The sequence below is a fragment of the Marmota marmota genome, unplaced genomic scaffold, assembly GCF_001458135.2.
Source record: "Marmota marmota marmota unplaced genomic scaffold, marMar, whole genome shotgun sequence".
Classification (NCBI taxonomy): Eukaryota; Metazoa; Chordata; class Mammalia; order Rodentia; family Sciuridae; genus Marmota; species Marmota marmota.
The window spans coordinates 1,359,033-1,382,614 of NW_026000169.1; the positions used below are offsets into that span (position 1 = coordinate 1,359,033).

A 23,582-nucleotide genomic window follows, 5' to 3' on the forward strand; every position below is an offset into this window, starting at 1 on the left:
CCCACTCTCTGGGCGCCCCTCCCTTCTCCTTTCCAAGGCTCTGGAATGTGTCACATGGGAAATGGATCATGTGGCTCAAGGGGAGAATGTGGCCATCTTCTCCTTCCCTTCCCCCACTTTTCCTTTCAGCTGCGGAAATCTCTGACCTGATTGGCTCCTACCAAAAATCTCCATATGAAAAGGGGAAGATTCAACTACCCAAACCTCCAGCTTTCTCTACTTTCTTTTTTTTTTTTTTCATCCGACAATTTCATCTTGAGCATGCAGAGCTGCTTGGTCTGGGAGGGAAATGATGCTTTCTCGCCAATCTTTCTTTTTCTCTATCATCATCAGTGTCCTGACATGGCAAGGTGTTCCTTAACTCCCCTATGGAGCCCCCTTAGCACAGCTGGGACAATCGAGTGTTCAGCACCACGGACAGCATTACAACCCATTCAGCACTTGTTAAAGTCATTTGTCCATTTCTTTCTCAGGTAAATAAAAATATTTCAAAATATTTCCCTGAGGTCTTCTATGTAAATATAAATTATACCATATATTTGGGATTCTGACTTCCTCTACTGTCAACTTACTTATAAACTTACCTTATAAACATAATTTTTATTTCTTTAAACCCTACCCTTTAGATATACTGTTTTTGTTTTCTTTTTCATTTTGGAGGAGGATAGAAGGTGGATTTTCATAACCGTTTTACTATATGTCCATATCTCTATGCTTATGGGAAAACCCATAACAACAGAGGAATTCTTGGGTGTAAAAGCCCAGATATCTTTAGCCCCATCCCTAGGCCTCAGGCAAGGCTGAATAGAGGCAGGATGCAAGCCTGGCTTGAGCTGTTTTGTGTGGGTCTATCCTGCTTTGCTGACGTCCTGGTTGCCATGGTGCTAGGTAACTGCTGAAGGGGATGATTTCTTTCAAAACCAGTCACCATGGGACCCTGATGACTAAAGAAAGGAACAAGGAAAAGACTGAATTGCTGAGAGGGCGTTCAATTAGTATTTTCAGAACCAAATTTACCTAATGGGACCTTTCCTTACTGAATTGTTGCTGACCCTAAATATTGAAAGGATTCTGGGAATCAGTATGAACACTGAAATGTTAACTCCTCCCATCCTCCTGTTGCTTCCATCTAGGTGCAACTGAATGAAAATGCCAGCCTTGTAGAATGATTGTGGAGTGTCATCATAGAGTGGTGGGAAGAACACAAGAGAGGTACTTCTCTTTAGGTTGGGACTTCTGACTTTTGGGGAGCCATTCATCTGAGTCCAAACAGTCTTAATTGACAAATACATTAGAATCAAACCTCCTAATTATTGATACTTGAAACAGTTTGCAAATGCTTTACAATTTTAGGAGAAAATGAAAAATAGTTTTGAATATAAATTGTTAAGTTATTTTAAATAAATATAAATTCAATAATTGCACAGCATTTGGATGACCCCAAATCAGGAATTTAAACTAGGTAAAAACTTGTTTCATAAGGTTGGCATATAACTAACTGCTTCTGAGATTCCAAATAAAGGCAATTATGACTATTGATGTTTTGGAGGAGAAATGCTAACATACAATGTGCATAAATGCAAACTTTGTTAAAAGAAAGGTGGCAGAGAGGAGCTGGAGTGTAATTTTAAGACCTTGACTCAACATCCATGGTTTAAGATATTGATATTTCTTATTTTTATTTTAGAAGAGTCAAGTTAATTCTAGTTTTTCTATATAAGACTCAAAGAAATTTAAGTCTTAATTCTGACATTTGCCACTTTCAGAAAATCCACTTATCAAGAAAGCTATATGCACAGCCAGGCCTGGTGGCACACACCTGTAATCCCAGCTACTCAGGAGCCTAAGGCAGGAGAATTGATAGTTCAAGGCCAGCCTGGGCAATTTAGTGAAAGTTTGTTTCAAAATAAAGAATAAAAAGGGATGGGGCTTAATTCAGTGGTAGAACACTCCAGGTTCAATTCCTAGTACCACCAAAAAAAAAAAAAAAAAAAAAAAAANTACTGAGACCAGAGTTCATTACAATTACGAGATGAAGAATTGTTTGCCATATTGAGTCCTTCAAAACCTAGATAATTTGCTGTAATCTCAGTCACAGGAGATGCCACACAAATGCTATTGCATCAATAGGAGTCTGGAATAATTTGAGAACTCATGTGAGCTTATTTCCTTCCAGAAGAGCATAGAGACATAATTAAATATTTGCATGTGACATCTGACCATTAAGTAAGTTTTTCAGCTACTTAAAACTAAACTGCTTATTCTAGCACGTATTAAAGTAAATACAGGTATACACAGTTCATACATTAAAGACAGAGTTGTTTTAGAATAAACAGAAAACTATTACAGGAATGCAAAATTTAATGATCTGGGCACAGTGGCACATACCTGTAATCCCAGCTACTCAGGAGCCTAAGGCAGGAGAATTGATAGTTCAAGGCCAGCCTGGGCAATTTAGTGAAAGTTTGTTTCAAATAAAGAATAAAAAGGGATGGGGCTTAATTCAGATGGTAGAACACTCCAGGTTCAATTACCTAGTACCACCAGAAAAAAAAAAAAAAAAAGAAGAAAAGAAAGAAAGCTAGATACAAATGTTAAGAAATTCTTAGGGCAACCCCTATTGGGTCCCCTCTTGCCCTGCCTCTTTTCTTCTCACTTGAATAAATCCTACTCCTTAAAAAAGAATCTTAAAAGTCAGCAGGCTGGTGACTTGAATATCACCTCCTCACTTGGTCAAATAATAATAACAATAAGAACAACTAATATTTTAACACGTGCCAGGTATTTACATACATGGTGTCCCTAATTGTCCTATCAACTCAATGAGAGGAATTATTATAAATATTTCTGTTTTACAAATGAAGAAACTGAGGCTCAAGAAAGCTAAGAAGCTGCATAGTTTTAGGGTGAAAGCTAGGACTTGGAAACATCTCACCTACTACAGAGGAGGCACAGTGTACTATACTATTCTTTATCATGAATAAATTAGACTAAAATAATGGGTCAAATTAATGCAATATGATCCACTACTACAGGCTTTTGATAGGAGAAATCTCAAATATCTTTTGAAATTATTTGAGACCAAAGAAGAAAAAAAAAGAAAGAAAATAAGAAAAAAAAATTATTTCTCTCTTTTAAGATGATTGCGTATATCCATAATGGTTTAATGACAGAATAATAAAAATAATTTACAGGGTGTCATAATCTAAAATACTGTAAGGATGGCTATAAAACATGTTATATAATGTACTAATTCTGTGTGTGTGTGTGTGTGTGTGTGTGTATATATATATATATATATACACACACATATATATATTTTACCTTATTTTATTTTTGTGGTGCTGAGGATGGAACCCAAGGCCTCACACATGCAAGACGAGTGCTCTACCGCTGAGCCCCAGCCCCAGCCCCACTAATTCTATTTTTTTTTTTTAAAGAGAGAGAGGAGAGGGAGGGGGAGAGAGAGAGAGAGAATTTTTTAATGTTTATTGTTTAGTTTTCGGCAGACACAACATCTTTGTTTGTATGTGGTGCTGAGGATCGAACCCGGGCCGCACGCATGCCAGGCGAGCGCGCTACCAGTCGAGCCACATCCCCAGCCCCTAATTCTATTTTTAAATGTTTAATTTGTAGATAGTTGTCTTCTATCCAAACCCACAAAACCCCATGACACTTGAAGAATTGAGGTATCTCTAAAAAAAAAAAAAGAATGTGTGTGTGTATATGTGTGTGTGTTTTTCCCTCCTTGGCCTAGGGAGTCTAGTTGCCTTTGAATAGTGTGGCACTGTTTGAAAGTTACAAAAGGAATAGAGGGAAAAGGAATTAATATTTGCCTTCTGAAATTTAAAATAGGAGCAAAATAGACTTGAAATCTAGTCTTGACTAAATTCCTTTATTCTGCCCTTGGCTTGTCATCAACCAAATCTAGATGTTGCTCACAGTTTTTTTTTAAAAAAAAATATGTACTTTTTTAGTTGTAGATGGACACAATACCTTTAAAAATAAAGGTGTTTATTATTTTTATGTGGTGCTGAGGATCTAACCCAGTGCCTCACGTGTGCCGGAGGAGTACTCTACCACTGAGCTCCAACCCCATCCCCGCCTCAGTTTTTTGTATAGTAAAGCTACATCTTCATGCAAAACTTTCCAAAGGGTGTCCAAAGAGTACAGACAGTCTTATGGGAACTAATTTCAAGATCCTCAGTGTCCACAAGCACGCCTTCTGGAACTGCTTTTCCTGAGAACTGGTGCAGTCAGGACACCATGCTGCTCTAAGTCTCCACTCAGTAGTTTTTCTTCCATTTTGCCATAGAATGTCAAACCTCTCACCACTGTTACCTCAAGCCCCACAATGGTGCATTCTTTGAACTTGCAAACCTCTTGAGGACCCAACAAAAGAACAACTGGAAATATTGGGGATGGTTTTGAGAAAGTAAATGGCTCCAATAATTGGGTAACAAATCCTTTTAGAAGTAAGGAAATTTCCAGTTGCTTTAAACAAAATTGAAAACCAACTTCTATTCAACTGTCCACTGAGAAATTCATTAAAATGGTTTTCTTTTTGAAAAGCTCTTTTTTTTTCTTAACAGAAGAATGTCAGCTAATAAATGCAATTTTATAATCAGAACACCATTTTTATAGCCTCCTATAAAATAACTGATTCAGGTAAAGATCATGATGGGTAATCAAATCATTAGTGAAAAGTAACTGCCTGAAGAAATGAGAAATATTTTTTAATATTTATTTTTTAGTTATAGATGGACACAATGTGTTTATTTTACTTAATGTGTTGCTGAGGATCGAACCCAGTGCCTCACACATGCTAGGCGAGTACTCTACCTCCGAGCCACAACCCCAGCCCAAGAAATGATAAATATTTATGGAGACGCAAATGCTAATTATCCTGATGTGATTATTGCACATAGTATACATATATTAAATTATAATACTCTTCCCCACTAATATGTATAATTATTATATATCAAAAAGTTATTGGGGAGCAGGTTGTTTACAAATTATTTAGAAAGTACAAAGGGAAATGTATTGTTTTCCATGGAAAGATTGTTGGGTGGGGGGTTACCATCTTAAACAAGTGACCAAATTTCACATCACTAATAATGGAATAATGTAAACTTAAGCCTGATGTGAAAGGATGTGATCTATTCAACATTACTGATGAAGTACTCTTTTAAAAATGTTTACCCTGAATCTGATCAAATACTGATACATAATATCTTATCTTTTTTTTAAAGGCAAGGAGTAGACAGACAAGTTAAAAGACACCACAAGGAAATAATTAGTCAAATTGAGAATATAGAATATATAAGAGAGCTAGCCTAGAATCATCTAAAAGCCAACATCATGAATAAGGTTGCCTACCACAATGAGTTACCTCCATGCTGAGAGGAGTGTTTGAGGCAAAGGATCTCTTCCTTTCGGGACTACTGTCCAATTCCCTCATACTTCATCCCTGAATTTTTTATGGTCATTTGGGCCAACGGCAAGTTCCACAACAGCATGATCAAAAAGAGATAGGGTAGTCAATTATCCCAAGCCTTCCCTGTTCCTTTGAAACATGGATGCTGAATTAACAGCCAGGAGACTATAAAAGCTAAAGCTAGGTGACTCCATACCAGTGGCCAGTGGGAAACAAGTCTGCAGAAGGAGGTGGTTTGTGCTCCCTAGGAGATTTACCCGAAACCAGAGACTGGATGTGAGTTCACCAGTTGAATCTTCAGCATCACAGACCAGCAGATTCCCCAGTGATTAGGAAGATAAGGGCAATCATGCTGGGAACCTGTAGGTACCAACCAGTGCACACTGTAGGCTGAGAATGAGGCCAGGGGTACCCTTTCTGTCTCATCAGTGACAAAGATTGTGAACGTTATCCCTCAACCTCTGTACAAATGGACGTCAACTTCAGAAAAGATGACGGACTCTCCTGGGGAAGCACTATGAAAGATGAAACATTTTTATCCATAGGAGACTTATCATTGTCTAAAGGTATTTAATGAATTCCTTCTTAGTGCATATTAATTACACAGAATAATGAATTTTGTTGTAGCATATTCATATATGTATATAACATATTTTGATCATTTCCATCCTTATTTAGCCCTCTTGTCCTTTTCTCCCCATTTGTTTGTTTGATTTTTTTGTTTTGTTTTCTGGTTCTAACAGGTTGTGGTGGTATTAAAATATGTCCATAAATTCTCTGATATGCCTCCTTTCAAGTGATAAAATCTAGTCTAGCTAGGCACAGTGGCACATGCCTGTAATCCCAGCAGCCTGGGAGGCTGAGGCAGGAGTATCTCAAGTTCAAAGCCAGCCTTAGCAAATTAGCGAGGCACTAAGCAATTCAGTGAGACCTTGTCTCTAAGTAAAATATAGAAAGGGGCTGTGGATGTGGCTCAGTGGTTAAGTGCCCCTGAGTTCAATCCCAATCCCTGGAACCAAAAAAAAAAAAAAAAAAAAAAGGTGATAAAACCTAGTGTTTCACCTTGAATGTAGACCAAACTTAGTTACTTGTTTCTAATAATAGAATGTTCCAGAACTAATTCTATGTAATTCTGAGGCAAGATCAGAATAAGGATAGTTTCTAGTTGACTCTCTTCCTCTTGAATTATTCTGGAGCAAGTCAGCCATTATAAGAACAATCCTATTGCCTTATGAAGAGACCCATATGTAGAAAACAGAGGCTTCTCACAACCAGTACCAACTAGCTAAACATGTTAGTGCTCTGCCTTGGAAGCAGATCCTCTAGCCCATCAAGTGACTGCAGCCTAGCCAACAACTTGACTATGGCTTTGTGAAACCCTAAATTAGAAAGCCCAGCTGAGTTGCTCCCAAATTCCTGATCCACAGAAACTACAAGATAATGTTTACTATTGCTTTAAGATACTATATGGTGGGTATTTTTTTATGTGGTAATAAATGACTAATACACAGAGAAAACTTGACAAAATAAGAGACCTCATTTTGTGAGATATCTGAGATGTAATGAGTTAAATAAGTGTCCTTGCTATACGCATGTGTGTCTCTGATGTGGAAGGCTATCTGGTTTCATTATACATGAACATCAAGGGGAGAACACATTAGGTACATAACTCTATTGTCCAGTGAAAAAAAGAAGGCCACTTAGGTGGAGATGGATTTGTCACGACTCAGGAATTTCAGGAAACTTAAAGAAGTGGCAGCCAGACCTTAGATGGAACAGAAACAGGGGCCCAGAAAGCTGTCAAAGCCAAGATAACTATTTCTTTCTCTTTGGGGTCACATGGCCTATTGTCTCTGATTCCCTCCCCCACATCTCTCTCTTCATTAGCTGCATTCATTTGCTTCTCTTGGGAGATCAGCTAGTTTTGCTTGTTCCACACTGCATTACTTGCCCCTAAATAGTTGCTCACGAAGGCCAGCCTTGGATCTGAAATATATGTGCCTTTACAAAGTCAATGTTCCTATCTAAATAACCTAGCCACTCATGTTCTGATTCTAAATTCTTAGGAGGCAGGGTCTGTCTGACCCAGCTTGTCATATATAGAGAGCTATGTCCAATCAGTTGTGGGTACCAAGATAGAGAAGAATTCTATTATCTTCTCAGTGCCCCTCCCTCCCTGGTTTATGTGTGTATGTGTGTGTATGTGTAAGGGGGAGGGGGTGCATTAAACCAGGGTGCTTTACCACTGAGCTACATCCCCAGTCCTTTTTATTGAGATAGGGTCTTGCTAAGTTATTGAGGCTGGCCTCGAAATTGCAATCCTCCTACCTTGTCCTCCCGAGTCACTGGGATTACAGGCATGTGCTACCACACCCGGCACATCTACTACTCTCTCAATGTCTGCTGGGTTTCATCTCCTCTATGGCTGTGTCTCATTCACTCCTCTCCACTCCAAAGTATACTCACATCTTTCTTTATTTATTTTTGGTGCTGAGGATTGAACCAGGATCTTGAACATGCTAAGCATTCACTCTACCACTGAGCTATAACCTCAGCCACATCTTTCTTCTTAATTTTCACACATTACTTCTATTACTGAATACATCACATTACACTATGTTCACAGATTGTGTAAAGAGGAAAATCATCCAATCTATCTTTTTACCTCTAGGATTCAAAAAACCAAGTAGGCACTCAACTCAATAATAGTTCCTAGCACACTGAACTAGCATGACTTTTGGAGTTAACCTAAAGAAACTTAATTTTTATTTTCCACTGTCCTTTGAAAATACAGGCATGTGCAACAACATTACAGGCAGTGACACACGCCTGTGATCCCAGTGAGGCAGGAGGATTGAGCGTTCAAAGCCAACCTCAGCAACGGCAAGGTGCTGAGCAACTCAGTGAGACCCTGTCTGGAAATAAAATACAAAACAGGGCTGGGGATGAGGCTCAATGGTTGAATGCCCCTGAGTTCAATCCCCAGTCCAAAAAAAAAAAAACACCTTGTAGGGTTGGACATGGGGCATGCCTGTAATCCCATAACTTGGGAGACTGAGGCAGTTTGAGGCCAGTTTGAGGCCAGCCTCAGCAATTTAGTAAAAATGGCTGGGGATGTGGTTCAGTGGTAAAGCGCCCTGGGTTAAATTCCTGGTACCCAAAAAAAAAAAAAAAAAAAGGAAAGAAAGAAAAAGAAAACACCTTGTAGGGGTTGGTTGCTCCTCTATCTCTGAATTAAAACTTCAGTGGTCCCATTACTATTTTTGTTCATCTGTAGTTAAGATATGTTAATACTTAAAAATATCCAGTCTTGTGGAATAGTCAAAATTTGGCAACCAACTTAAAGCTTAAGCTTTTTTCCCCCTCTTCCCAGTATATGTTTGCTTGCTTTCAAGTCTTATATCTGTATCCAAGTCTTGAACTGTATCAATTGTATAGAATTTTATGTCTAACAGTACTCAAAGAGGAAGAAAGATGGAGTCCATACCCTTCTATGTAGGACGAGAACACCATATTGGTATAATATGAAACTTTTTTTGAACAAGGTCAACAGGCATTTGATATCCACAAAGCAAAAAAGACCTAACTACAGTTTTCTTCCAGTTGGGCCTAAGCTTTTTCCTGTATGAAAGTACTGGTGGCCTACAGCAGCTGGAAGAGCTCTCAAGAACCTGAAGCATCATTTGTCATGGGCTCACTCTAACTCGTAAGAACCATCTGAAGCCTGATGCAGTGGCACACACTTGTAACCCAGCAACTCTGATGTCTGAGGTGGGAGGATGGCAAGTTCAAGGCCTGTTTGGGCAACTTAGTGAGACCCTGTGTTAAAATAAGTAAAAAGGCTAGGGATATTGCTCAGAGGTAGAAACTTCCTGGTTTCTATCTCTAGGAAGAAGGAAGAAGGGGGGGGGAGGAGGAAGTAGAAGAAGAGGAAGAGGCGGAATAGGAAGGAGGAAGAAGAGGAGGAGGATAAGGAGGAGGAGGAGAAAAAAAATCTGAGACAAAGACCAATCTGTCTAGCATGCCTGCCAATCCCATATGGTGTCTTTCATTAACTGTATGCTTGTTTCTCAAGCAAAGGGACCCACATAAAGACAGTAACCAACATAGCAAAAGATATTCCTGACCATTATAACACTGGGTCATGGTATGAAGTACTACGGTGGTTTCAATATCTGAATTACTCATATCTCTAGAAATCAAAATTGTCCTACTAGAAAGTAGTCTCTTAGAAGCTGAAATTCCTCTCCCAGAAATACCACCTTTCCTAAATGATTCTCTAGTCACTGAAATGTTACAAAGACAGGCTTAGATCTTAATTTTCTTGTATGTCAATACCAACAAAACCACCTGTCTGGTCAGCATTGTCTCATCAACTCTGATAGGCTATGGGAAGAGATTCATAATCAAAGCCCTGCTGCACAAGCTTTCCCACCAGTCCCCTTCCACTGAAGAAGGACACCCACTTGCATGCACTTTAATCATGCCTGAGGCCCTTCCCAACTCATGGAACAGATGTAGAAAAGCAATGAAGACATCATCATCTGTGTTGCCAGTGCTAGATTAAAGGACCAGCCTCAAATCCTTCCATCTCTACAGCAAATCCTGCATATTCCTGGCATCTATATTAATGACTTCATTACAAATCTTCCCCAAATCAGCATGCTTACTCCTGTCTTATCACAGGGTCTTCCCTCCAGAATATATCTCACGGTATCCTACTCATCCATCCATATCAAGTGTTAGCCTTTGTCCCTCTAGAAAGTTTTCAAATGTACAAGTATTCAGATCCAAAGGTCTAAATCAAAGGTCTAATTTCTTTTCTCCTTCTGGAGGGAACTGAGTTTTTGTTTGTTTGATAATGGAGATTGAACCCTGGGGCACTTTACCACTGAGCTTTTTATTTTTTATTTTGAAACAGGGTCTCAGTTGCTTAAGGCCTTGCTAAGTTGCTGAGACTGGCCTCAAACTTGCAATTTTCCTCCTCAGTCTCCAAGGTTGCTCAATTACAAGAGTATGCCACTGTGCTTGGCTCCGGAGGAAACTCTTAAAGCAATGGTGGTTCTCAGCCTGAGTTCCAAAATGGAGAACTTTTTAAAACATACTTATGTCCAGAGATTCTGATTGAATGGTCTAGGGGGAAATCTTGGTATTAGGATATTTTGACGCTCCCTTGTGATTTTTTTTTTTTTTTACCATAAACCATTTATTTCCAAATCTACTGAGAAAGATACTGTCCAGGTGATGAGATCCCAACCTGTTCACACCCCAACTGCCCTGCAGTCCAAAGTCAGTCCCCTTAGAAAGCTGCTATGCCTCTAAACTTAATCTTGGGCTCAGAGCCTGGTCAACAATTGAGAAAGACCCGCCCATTTCCTTTTCCATCATGAACCCAAGACAGTGTGGGCCTAGCTCCAACCAGGTCCAAGGCTGGCCTGGTGCTTATCCAGTTGACTAAGCTCCAAAAAGAAGGGAAGAGTAGGAGCCACAAGCCCCTGACCTAGCCCCACCACAGGTGACTCCCAAGCCACCTCTCCCAGATGGTGTAAAGAGCCACTAGGGCCCCAAGCTGCTGCCAAGTGGTCATCACAGTGCAGCCTGCATCCAAGTTGCTCCCCTGGCTGTTCACTGATGCCTCTGAGCATAAAGTGCTCTGCCTCCTCATTGTCCTCATCCTCCTGCTGGCTGCTTCAGAGCAGCAGCTCCAGGTCAGGGCTGGGGTCCAGGCCCTTCAGGGGTTTATATCCACCATCACCTCTGGAGTGTATTGCTTTGAGGGCAACATGAAGGGATATTCCCAAGAGGCAGAGGGCAAAGCCCAGCCAATTCAAGAGGCTAGTCTGATCACCCAGCAGGTGTGCTGTCAGCAGCAAAGTGCAGATTTCCTTAAAAATGCCAGCAATGGAAAGAGTGAGGCTGGAGGTTCTGGAAGCCAGGGGAACTCAGAGAAACCCAAACTGAAGGTGAGAATCCTACCAAGGAAGAGACTCCCAAGTACCCATAGGAGCAGCCCTATATCCTTCAAATATAGCAAAAAGAGGGAAAAAGCATCAGAAACATGATGGCTGCTGGTGGAACATGGTATTGATGGGGTTATGTAGGCCCAGCTCAGCCTTCTGTAGGAGCATCTGGGTGAAGGTCCAGTGAATTCCACTGATGAATGAGGTCCCCAGTACCAGGGCGAAGTTTTCCATGTTGAAACTGGGTGGACTTGTAGATGAACATGAAAAGGCCCCCCAACAATGAGGAGAACCACCAGGACCAGTGCTGCACTCAGCTCCCTTCTCCATCTTGAAGATCAAAGAGAAGTTCAAGATGAATAGCACAGCGGAGGACTCGGTCATGGTGTATAGAAGAGGCTTGAGACTTCTTGGAAAGCTTCTGGGAGCCAGGGAGGAGCTGAGAGCAAGGGCTGGTCCCAGAAAGTGATGGAGTAACTGGCCCATTGGTCAGGTGCACAGACAGCAGCTGGACAGACAAAAAGCTTGGCCTTCAGGGAAGCAGCAGGGTGTAGTCGGTACTCACAGTGAGTTGGTGACAGAGGAAGCTCCAGTTGGACGACCCCGCATCAAGTGCTGTTGCCAGTGCTATAGGGGCCACTATTCTGAGGTAGTTGGTCCAGCTCAACACTACACAGGCCCTATGGCTGGAGCACTGAACCAGTGCCCTGGACAGGGCAGAAAAGAAGATCACAGCCAGGGGGATCATTGTCATAAAGAGGGGGAAGTGAAAGCTCTTTGTCAGCCATTTGTTGCAGAAGGTGATGCCAATGAGGAGCAGTAGTAGAGAAGGACCAGCCCCAGAGTCAACACTGCCTTCCATACAAAGATCACGTCAAGGGCCCACTTCCCCATCTGTGGAGGCTGCAATGCCCTTGCTCCTGGGCCATAACAGACAGGCACCTTTCTCGAAAACAGCCATCAGAAAGAGCAGCAGCTGGACCATGACTTTCAACAAGCAGCTGCCCTAGCCGGAAGGGTTCTCTTTGTCTCTGTAGGGTTTGGAATGGTCAGTGGAGCCCCAGATGGAGTCCTAACCTATGGCACTGGTGGCCTAGGCCAACACGTTCCATGGTAAGCTGGATGCTAACCATGGACCCTAGTTCTACTGCTCCACCAGGGTGCTCCCAGCCAGGCTCTCTCGTTATTCTAACATGCAAGAAAGGTAGAGAACTTGTCTTAAGGCTCTCTAAATAAAGATGGACCTATATCCATAGAGCATCCACAATTCATTGGGTAGGTGAAGTGCATAAATGTGGCAGGAGGCTGAGAGAAGAAACTCATTTTTTAAAAAAAATATTTTTTAGTTGTAGATGGACACAATATCTTTGTTTATTTATTTTTATGTGATGCTGAGGATCGAACCCAGTGCCTCATGTGTGCGAGGCAAGTACTTTACCACTGAGCCACAACACCAGCCCCAAGAAACTAATTTTTTATCATATACTATATACCAAGTTCTATGTGAGAAACTCATGTTCTCTTTCTAATAGTACCTTATTTTAAATGTCATAATAATAATAATATGTGATAAGGACTGTTATCCTTATTTTACAAACAGGGAAACTGAGGCTCTGAGAGGTCACAAAGAATGACTGGCAGACTCAAAAATCAAACCCCAGGCTGGGCACAGTGATGCATGCCTATCATCCCAGTGGCTCAGAAGGTTAAGGCAGGAGGATCGTAAGTTTGAAGCCAGCCTCAGTAACTTAGTGAAGCCCTAAGCAATTTAGCGAGACCCTGCTGAAAATTTAAAATAATAATAGTAAAAGGGCTATGGATGTGGCTCAGTGGTTAGGTGCCCTGGGTTCAATCCCTAGTACTAAAAATAAAATTTAAAAAAATAAAACCCCATTTGGCTCCCAGTCTACACACTTCCTAAGACATCATACTTAGATATCATGCCTCAGAGATGGATAATCCTAATCAATAAAGTCCAGAAATACTATTCTATTACATCCATGGGTTTTCTTTTTTCTTTTTTCTTTTTTTTAAAGAGAGAGTGGAGAGAGAGAGAGAGAGAGAGAGAGAATTTTTTTAATATTTATTTTTTAGCTTTTCGGCGGACACAACATCTTTGTTTGTATGTGGTGCTGAGGATCGAACCCGGGCCGCACGCATGCCAGACGAGCGCGCTACCGCTTGAGCCACATCCTCAGCCCCATGGGTTTTCTTTCTGCAGCATTTTCCTATGAATTTCACATATTTAACCCAGCTACCAGGATATACTCTAAGCTGCCAAAATAAAGTGAAGTGCTCTAGGAGAACTGCTTGGTAGGAAACTACTCTGGCTGCAGCTGCTGCTTCTTTTTTCTTTTCTTTTTTTTTTAAGTCTTTTGATACAGAGTCTCAATATGCTGCCCAGAATGGCCTCAAATTCCTGGGATAAACAGATCCTCCTATTTCAGCCTTCTGAGTAGCTAGAACTAAAGGCATGTACCACCAGGCTTAGATTCCATATCTGGCTTTTTATTAAATACTTCCATTTTATATATTCATACCTACATTCTTCTCCATCACAGTTAGCTTCAGTCCTGTAGTTTATCATATTTAGTGTTCTTACAGATGAAGTCATATTGCTTACCTATCAGCCATTCCTTTGTTGGGCCTAGAAAAATTATGAATTCCATAAGCATTCTTTTGCCTTATACTCCAGACAGTACACAAGGAATGAAAAGATAGTCATGCTGGGTGAGGTGGCACACATCTGTAATCCCAGCTACTCAGGAGTCTCAGGCAGGAGCATTGCTTGAGACTATGATTTTGGGGCCAGCCTGAGCAACATACTGAGACCCCATCACAATATATAGATTTGCAGAGATACACATTTATGTTTGTATACACATACACACACACGAAGTCAGCTCTCTGCATCCATGGATTCCACATCCTCAGACTGAACCAACAGATTGAAAATATTTGAAAAAAATTTGCATCTGTGCTGACAGTAGCAAATGTACAGACAGTAGTCTTGTCATTCATTATTCCTTGAACAATACAGTATAACATCTATTTACATAGCATTCAGGCTGATTTAGTATTATAAGTAATTTAGAGATGATTTAAAGTTTACAGGAAGTCATGCATAGATTATATGCAAATAATTTTGTCATATTATGTGAGGGACTTGAGCAATGTGGATTTCAGCATTCCTGAGTGGTCCTGGAAGCAATACCCTGGGATACTGAGGATGACTCTCCAGGCTAAGCTGCATAGAACTGTTCCCAATAGCAAGGTGGACCTCTGGGAAGTTATTGGCTAGACGTATATAATTCTGTAATGTGCCAGCTACACATCTGAGTAAGTTGGTAGCTAAATTCCATCTTTTTTTGGGGGGGGGGGGGCGAGGGGCAGGGAGATGGGGAGGGTTGAATTCATGGACACGTTCACTGAGCCACATCCCCAACCCTATTTTTTCATTTTATTTAGAGACAGAGTCTCACTGAGTTGCTCAGTCCCTCCCTTTTGCTAAGGCTGGCTTTGAACTTGTGATCCTCCTGCCTCAGCCTTCCAAGCCACTGCGATAGAAGCATGAGCCACTGTGCTCGACTTAAATTCCACCTCTCATTACACGAAATCTACACTTCATTCTGGCTGAAGGGTAGAGTTAGTGGGAGGTAGCAGGGCCAGGGGACTCCATTAGAAAGAGGAAGGCACTTTGGGTGTTACCTTTAAGATGTCGCTGGGCAAAATCCAGTGCTTGCACAGGTGTTCCAAGTATCCTGAGAGAGAAAGAGGCCAGATTAGTGAGAAGTCTCACAACAGTTCCTAAATTCCTACTCCTGTTGGTATCTCAACTGTTCTACTCAGTCCCAATCTCAGTCCTTGCTCAGGATTTAGGGCTTTTAGAGTCTCCCTTGCTTCACTCTCTTAGGGACATTCCCATTTCTACTTGATATCTCATGGACTAAATGTGTGGCATTTCTGCCTTTTTTATTTATAAACATGCATAAACATTTTAAGAAAAACTTCCTCTACTGCCAGCAGTTCTTTCTAGCCTCACCTCTCAGGTATGCTATTTACTCTCTTTATTTACCTCAAAAATTCTCTGGTTCTTCCCACTGCATTACCTTAGTTCACACATCTTTATCACAATCTTCAGGGGGAAAAAATTCTTTCGTCCCTCGGAATCATTCCTTTATGGCGCTCCCAGAGTTATGTTTCCAAACACATAAACTCCTCGCTCTTATTTAAAAACCTTGACAGGCTCTGTCCCACTCCCGCTCCTTTGGCACTGGGTTTGCTGAAACCTCTGAATTCACGGCCAACACACAAATAGAAAGAAGGGACCACCATACAACCAAATAGAGTTTTAGCTAAAATTTTCGAACAATGTAGTGTTGTGTACTTGAATCCACGGTATCAACGTGACGGATATTCTCAAGCGTCTAGTTTGGCTGCCAATTACCAGGCAGAAAGTTTTGAAATGTTTGCGCGCTAAAAGCCAAACGCATGCGCAAACTGCCACCGACTGTGTGGGCGGGGTGTGTGGGGGAGAAACGTCCGCTTCCCCGCAGCAGATCTCGCGTTGTTTGGCGTAGGCCAGAGCGCGGAGAAGTTCTATGTGGCGCTTCGAGGCCCGCCCCACCCTGCCCCGCCTCCCACATCCCCAGAGCTGTAGTGCGGTGGTCAACAAAGTCAGCGAGGGAACCGTTGAGGCTGCTGTGACTACCCCGGAGGCTAGCGGCACTTCCTCAGCGGCTGAGGAATTCTGCGCACAACCTCTCTGTGACGCTCTGGAAGCCGCACAACCAGTTTTTTAGAAATAAGAGCTAAAAAAAAAAAAAAAAAGTGAAAAATACAAAAAAACTGGATAACTTATCGCCCTAAGACGCAAGGATTTGTTTAGCTTTTTCTCACTATACCGAAAATCCCTTTAGCTACCAAGCACGTACCACTGCGCCTGCGCGGCGATGTGTTTACCAACCAGCAAAGAGCTTGGTCGCGCTTCCCGCCGCCGGGAGCACCTTCGTTTGCTGCCGTGACGTGTAATACGTAATGAAAATCATGTTTTCATCTGGAAACGCGGACCGGAGGCTTAAAACAGGGCAGTTGAAGTGTAACAGCTCGAAAGTAGTGAAAATAAGAATGGTCATGGAAACTGAACACCCAGAAATCGGTGCCATGTCAGAGCTGTCGTGGAAGATGTTTATAATGAACGTAACATGATAGCCACTTTAATCATAACCAAGAATTAAGCAGCAACAGAAAACCAAATGCATAGGGTAGCATTTAGCTATCTATTTAAAATATGGGCTCTGCAATGGTAAAAATGCAAGTAAGCCTAAAGCTAAGGCCAAGTTGTTCAAACAGACCTTGAGCATGATTCCTGCATGATTAAGACGGATTCAAGCAAAATCAAGAAGGCGATCATGCAAATTTTGAAACCAAAAAGAGGTGACTCTAGAAACATTAGCCAAAAAAAGCACAAACCAACAAGCTAATTTTAAAAATGGTTTGAAGTTCCCTTCAAAGTCAGTTTCGGAGGGCTTAGAACACAATGATGCTTTTAAAATGAGATCTGGTGAAACTGTTTTAGATGTGACTGGCTCCATTTGAAAACAAAGAGACAGGAAAGTACTTTATGAAAGGATTTCTAATGATGAATTTTAATATGCTCAAAAAAATATTAAATAACTAGTAGCTTCAGCTAAACCTGGATCTTAAGAATTGGATAAAAACATGGATGTTAATAACTTGGCAAGTTTATTAGATTCTGTTATGTTTTCAAAGACAAATTTGAAGATTTTAATTTGTAACAAGACGTTTGCTACAAGGAAAGTGAGTTTTTCAGTAACATGAAAGTAAGTAGAGAAAATGTATGCACATGTGAGTAGATGGGGACAAATTTAGAAGACTGCATGTTTCCAGGAGCAGTCACAGAGAAGCTATGATCTCAGAAAGTTATTCTCTGGATTTTCCTATTATGTTTGATATGATAGGAAAATTTAGTAAATCTACTCGTTTTAAAACCTAACTTTTAACAAACATTTGTATCCAAATGGAAAGTAACTTTAAAATTCTGCTCCATTTTCTAGAATGGCTGACTTGGTTGAGGTAAAATGATAACCAGTTTTTCAAGCCAGTATTGAACTGACATTTTCTTCATGAAGGAGAAGTGCAATTAAGGCTAATGAATTTCTAGTTTACCTTCAATGATTAAGACTGACTCAGAGGGCTTACTTAGTCAAGACAAACAACTATCTTAAGACAAGCTGAATACTTTTATTGCACATGATTAAATAGTTCTAATGAAAATTAGGTATGGGGGTTGAATAAAGAATTGATAAAAAACTGAGAGTCCTTTGAGATTCCTATTTTATTTACATGACGAATTATAGTGTAAGACTGGTAAGTGGTCAAATGAAGCATATTTCTTTACTGAAAAAAATACTCCTTTGATGAATAAAAGAAGCTAACTAGTTGATTGGATACCCATTTACTGTAAAACTCAAGAAATATGCTTACCAAAATTTTCACAATCAGTAGCTGAAAATGTTAACCATATCATTTCTTTAGCCAGCATTCTGGGCTGGTCCCCTGTGATTACCCTGACATTGTAAAGTAGTGAAAAATGACTCCATATGTATTTACATATTTAGGTAAATAAATCTGGGTTCTTGAATTATTATGACCCCCAAACAAATAAGAGAATTGCTCAACAATGAATCTGATATGCACTCTTAATTACCCAAACTTAGTTGAATCAATACAACATAACCTCACTTACTGAGTAATAGGACATTCTTTTTTCATGGTAGATAAAGCATTAAAAAAATCGAAGCACACAGATTAGGACCAAATTGCAGTGCTTGTATAAGAATAAGTATTAATAAACATGGGACATCAAAGAAATTCTGCTGTTACTTTTAGCTCTACCCTCTCTTAAGTATTGGGGGGTAATTCTGTACTCTTGTCATACCTAAAGAAAGAATATCAGAGGAAAGAGAATCTTCAGCAAAGGAGGGAAATGGGAGAAAGAAGGGCACACTGGTTGTACCTACTGAAGCAAAGCCCACTGAGGACAACTCTGCTGCTGACATACTCTCCCTTCTGCTAAAGAACTCTGCCTTTGCCTTCTTCTGTCTCCTGTTTGCATGGCCAGCTTCTTCATTCCATATATGTTTCTGATAAGGAAGGATACCTTTCTTTTTCGTTATCTTCAATGTGTTAAAGATACTTGTATCATCCCAAGATAGTTGCCACACCTCTAAACATCATGTTTCCATATGAAATGTTCCAAACAGAAAGGAAAATGCATGGGGTAGGGTAGGGTTTCACTTGAGGCATCTGTCTTCCTTTCAGGGCAAAAAAAAATCTTTTCCAAAGGACTTAATGGACTTCCCTTTACATCTCAGTGCCAGGACCTGTATCATATGACTACCCCTAGCTGCAAGGGAAGCTAAGAAACTATGTACAGGGAAAACAATTATGTTCTTTAAAGTGATACACCAAAAATAACAAAGTTAAGAATAGACCACTAAAACTTTACATAAGGACTATAAAAATTACTATGTTAAAAAATACTAAAACAGGGGCTGAGGTTATGACTCAGTGGCAGAGTGCTTGCCAGGGCACATGTGAGGCATTGGGTTCAATCCTCAGCACCACATAAAAATAAATAAACAAAAATAGAGATATTGTGTCCATGTATAACTAAAAAAAAATTTTTTTTTAAATACTAGAACAGGGGCTGGGGTTGTGGCTCAATGGAAGCACACTCATCTGGCATGTGTGAGGCACTAGGTTCAATCCTCAGCACCATATAAAAATAAATAAATGAAATAAAATAAAGGTATTGTTTCCATAAAAAAATATTAGAACAATTATATTTCCACTGGCATTTGTACTCAATATCTCAGTCATTCTTTATGGCTGTGCTGTTCAAAATGGTGGTGACTAGCTACATATAGTTATTGAACACTTAAATGTGCTAATCCAAATTAAGATGTGCTGTAAGTATAAAATAAACACTAGATTTCAAGAAATTATTTTGAAAAAATGAAAAAATCTTAATTTTTATATTAATAACAATGTTTAAATGTCATTTCATCTGTCTACTTTGACTTTTTAAAAAATATGGCTTCTAAGGGCTGGGGTGTGGCTCAAGTGGTAGCGCGCTCGCCTGGCATGCGTGCGGCCCGGGTTCGATCCTCAGCACCACATACCAACAAAGATGTTGTGTCCGCCGAAAACTAAAAAATAAATATTAAAGATTCTCTCTCTCTTAAAAAATATGGCTTCTAGAAAACCTAAATTGTATATTCATATTTCTATCAAACAGTGCTGCTTTAGAATCTTTAATTATGGAGCATGTGCTTCTTTCTTGGACATATATGCAATCAAGGACATTTGGTGCAATTAAAAGCAGATTCACAACTTCGGATATGGCAAAGAGGAGGGAGGAAAAGGGAGGGGGTTTGGGGGTAGGAAAGATGGTAGAATGAGATGGACATCATTACCCTAAGTACCTGTATGAGACACAAATGGTGTGACTCTGCTTTGTGAATAACCAGAGAAATGAAAAATTGTGTTCCATATGTGTACTATGAATTGAAATGCATTCTGCTGTCATGTATAACAAATTAGAACAAATAAATTAATTAATTGATTTAAAAAAACAGATTTATCAAAATTTAAAATTTGATCCAGGATTTTGCTGTCTTTCTCAAATGGTCCCTAGCCACCACCACTACCCAGGAGAAAATGGTTTCACACCTTCAGTAATACTTTCAGCAGTTACCACATAACTCAATGTTGTGAAAAGTGTAAAGGTTTTTGTTGTCATTGTTGGTGATGTGGGTTGAATCCAGGGCCTTGTGAACATACTCTGCTATTGAGCTACACTCCTAGCTACATGAGTTGGTATTTGAAGCACATCTCCAGTGCTTAAGAAAGTACAACAGAACTCTCAGTATAGAATAGTATTAGAATGTTAGACTAAACAAGATAGAGTAGTACTGGTAGATTTTTAAATTTTTATTTTAAGTGATTATGACTAAAACTGTGGTAAATATAGACCTGTGATAAATCTGGATCCAAATAGTGATGACTCATGTTTTTAAGACTCTTGTTTTCTAGATCCCTTTCTCTCTTTACTCAGGGCCTTCTCCCTTTCCTCCTCTATTTTAAACTTCTGTTTGCTTTGCTTCTGTGTTTTGATAATCACTCAAAACAGGAAAGCAGTAAGGGATGTTTAACTTTTAAGTCTAAAATATCATAACCACATTTAAAATCCTGAGAAGTCTGTGTCATAATTAAATAATAATATTGAACTTAGTAGTTATTATCCCTGGCCATCTAATTATGCCAACTATACTCCAGTGATCTAGGCACTGAAGAATGATTTAATTTTGTTCTTGTCTTTTCACTTGGTTAAACAGTATTCTCATCAGGTCTCACAAGCTGGGCTTAGATAGAAGAGCTGTATTTAGAATGACTTAGATGCAAAAGAGAATCTACCATTTAAGCAATCATAACTGTATAGAGTTTCTCTAAATTTTCTAAAATTTGTTTCCCTTTTTATATGTGATGTTTCTGTACTTTTTCCACTGAATTGAGAGCCCTTTTGTCTTGTCTTTCTTGCTTGTTTATGTATATGACTCCAGCTCCCGACATACTGCCTGACACATTGTAGGTAAACAATAGATACATAATAAGTGAATGAAATATACCTTTGATCAAACCACCACATATTTCATGTGAGCTTGGTTGGGGTAAATTTTGTACTTGTATTGGATATGGAAAGTAACTGTTATGGGTAGTTTGAACTTGCATCTGATTCTATGGAGGGTTTCCTTTGCACAATTTGGACCTGCTCTATGTCTGTGAGGTGATGGTTGGGTAAGTTTTGATTGTGAGGAACAATCTTACTTATTACCATGAAGTGTGTGTACATGTGTGTTCATTTGTGACAGGAATCTTAACTCTCCAACCAAGTCCTCAAAACATGAAAAGCCAAACTATGGGAACTTGAAAGAGTCACATGTAAATAGGAATTGAAAGTCATTGGAAAGTTGAGTGATCTAAACACCTTTGCCATTGAAGTCCATGATTAATCAACCTAGCACGTGGTGACTCTGCTGATCTCTATACATCTTTACTTTGCATCTATCTGTTATCTTCTTACTACAGTCTTCTGGTTTTTCTGTACTTCCCAGTTCTAATTCTTGAGTGAAAATGTAAGATTGGCTTAGCTTATAACCATCTTCCTTCTTTTGGCAAAGTAGTCTGTAGTAGGCCCCATAGCTCTTGATCAAGAACCCATGCCACAACCTGGGGTTGGGGCACTTTCTCTGGATAGGCAGATGTGCTAGTTTCCATGACTGTTGTTCTAGAACTCCTAATAGAATACAGTGGAAGTTCTCACTGGGATCTTCACTTGTGAATCATATCTTCCAGGTCCTAGCTACCAACTTGCATTTATTTTATGTTGAACATTAGAATTGGCCTCTTTGGAGGATACTAAAAACATTAGGGACTATGGATTTATATCTGAAATCATGGTTAATATTGTCATGAGAGCAATGCATGTATCAAAGTGGAGAGCTTTCTGAAGAAAAGGAACTAGATTTAGTGAAAAAGGATCAGGTTCTAGTAGTGATCTTGACTTTTTGACAAATTGTTTGTGACTATAGACAAGTCACCTTTTATACTTTGTTCTACTTCACTTAATAAGTATTATAATACCAATGGCACAGATAATCATTAATACACTCCACCGTGAAATAAATGTTAAATTTAGATTACTATGTGGGTAATGTATGAAAATTTTCTGAAAATGTTTAATAAGTAGACTCTGCAAATTTAGAGTTCAGTTACATTTTGTGGGATTAAAACTTTTGTATATACATTTAGAAAAGTAGATTATAAATATGGTAGTGCTTCGGAGTATTTGCAAGATTAGATCCGAGCCGATCCTAGCATTGTGCAGTCTTCCTGTGCTGTTTGCACAGTGCAGCAGATCAATTACCTCCCTGCTTTCTGAATACTATATGGTTGGGTTGGAGGGAATATTCTGTCTTATTACTGACCCTGTTCTGTCCTCATGTGGCTACAGAGGGTCTAACTATTTTGGATGTTTCTGTTTTGTCAGTAAAGGAAGAAAACTACTCTGAAAAGTATAATTCTGAGTTCAGGAAAAAGACAGTAAGCTGGTTTTTTATGGGGGGATTGAACCCAGGGGCACTTAACCACTGAGCCACATCCCAAGCTCTTTTTATATTTCACTTTGAGACAAGGTCTTGCTAAGTTGCTTAGGGCCTTGCTAAGTTGCTGAAGCTGGCTTTGAACTTGCAATCTTCCTGCCTCAGCCTCCCAAGCCACTAGAATTACAGGTATGCGCCACCATGCCCAGCAGTAAACTGCAAATGGCAAAATTGTACTTGACATTGGAGATACAGTTGATCCACTGAAACAGGAAGATCCTAATCAGATTACTGAGATTTGGAGAACCATCATTGCAACACTGGAAAGGACTTTTTGTTAAGAATAAACAGAAAGGGCTGGGGTTGTAGCTCAGTGGGAGACACATTGTAGGTAATCAATAGATACATAACAGCAGTAGAGTGCTTGCCTAGCACATAGGAAGCCCTGGGTTCAATCCTCAGCACCACATAAAAAAATAAATAAATAAAATAAAGGTATTGTGTCAACTACAACTAAAAAAAATACTTAAAATAAAGAATAAACAGAAGTAAACTTATTGCCCTTTAAATATTCTAATAATTTATAATAAAGATTTACCTGGTTTGTTTGATAAACAAGATAGTCTATTGTGGTGGGTTCAGAAGATTTTGTTCTGCAGTGATTTGCTAAGCAGAACATTAGCTGGTTGAAATGTAAGACACACAAGCCAGGTTAATTCTGCGCTATTTTTCTTAGCATATTCTCCCAAAGTGGTTACTTGCAAAGAGGCTGAAGATCATTCATCAGCCTGACAATTTTAAAATGAAAGTTAAGACATAGAAGGAAGAAGTGTGAAACCAGGGAAACAGAAGAGAGGGTAGTTAATATGTTGCACATTTTTTAAAAATATTTTTTAACCTTTGTTTTAATTTTTTATTTATATATGGTACTGAAAATGGAACCCAGTGTCTCACACATGCTAGGCAAGCACTCTACCACTGAGCTATAACCCTAGC

General features: G+C 39.6%; 1 protein-coding gene and 1 pseudogene across 2 annotated transcripts in view; both read right to left on the minus strand.

The window, feature by feature from the left end:
* Gpr19 (G protein-coupled receptor 19) overlaps positions 1–15,832 on the minus strand; it is a 39,894-nt gene extending 24,062 nt beyond the window's left edge. The window contains exons 1-2 of one of the 2 annotated variants that reach the window (XM_048787206.1): positions 15,510–15,832; positions 15,109–15,161 (exon numbers count right to left, since the gene is read on the minus strand). The gene's annotated coding sequence lies outside the window, so the exon portion shown is untranslated. Of the gene's footprint in view, positions 1–15,108; positions 15,256–15,509 lie in introns of those variants that run through there. The other variant, XM_015498291.2, reaches the window with a different exon arrangement.
* Positions 10,849–12,365, minus strand: LOC107152756 (annotated as a pseudogene).
* Positions 15,833–23,582: the final 7,750 nt, after the last annotated feature.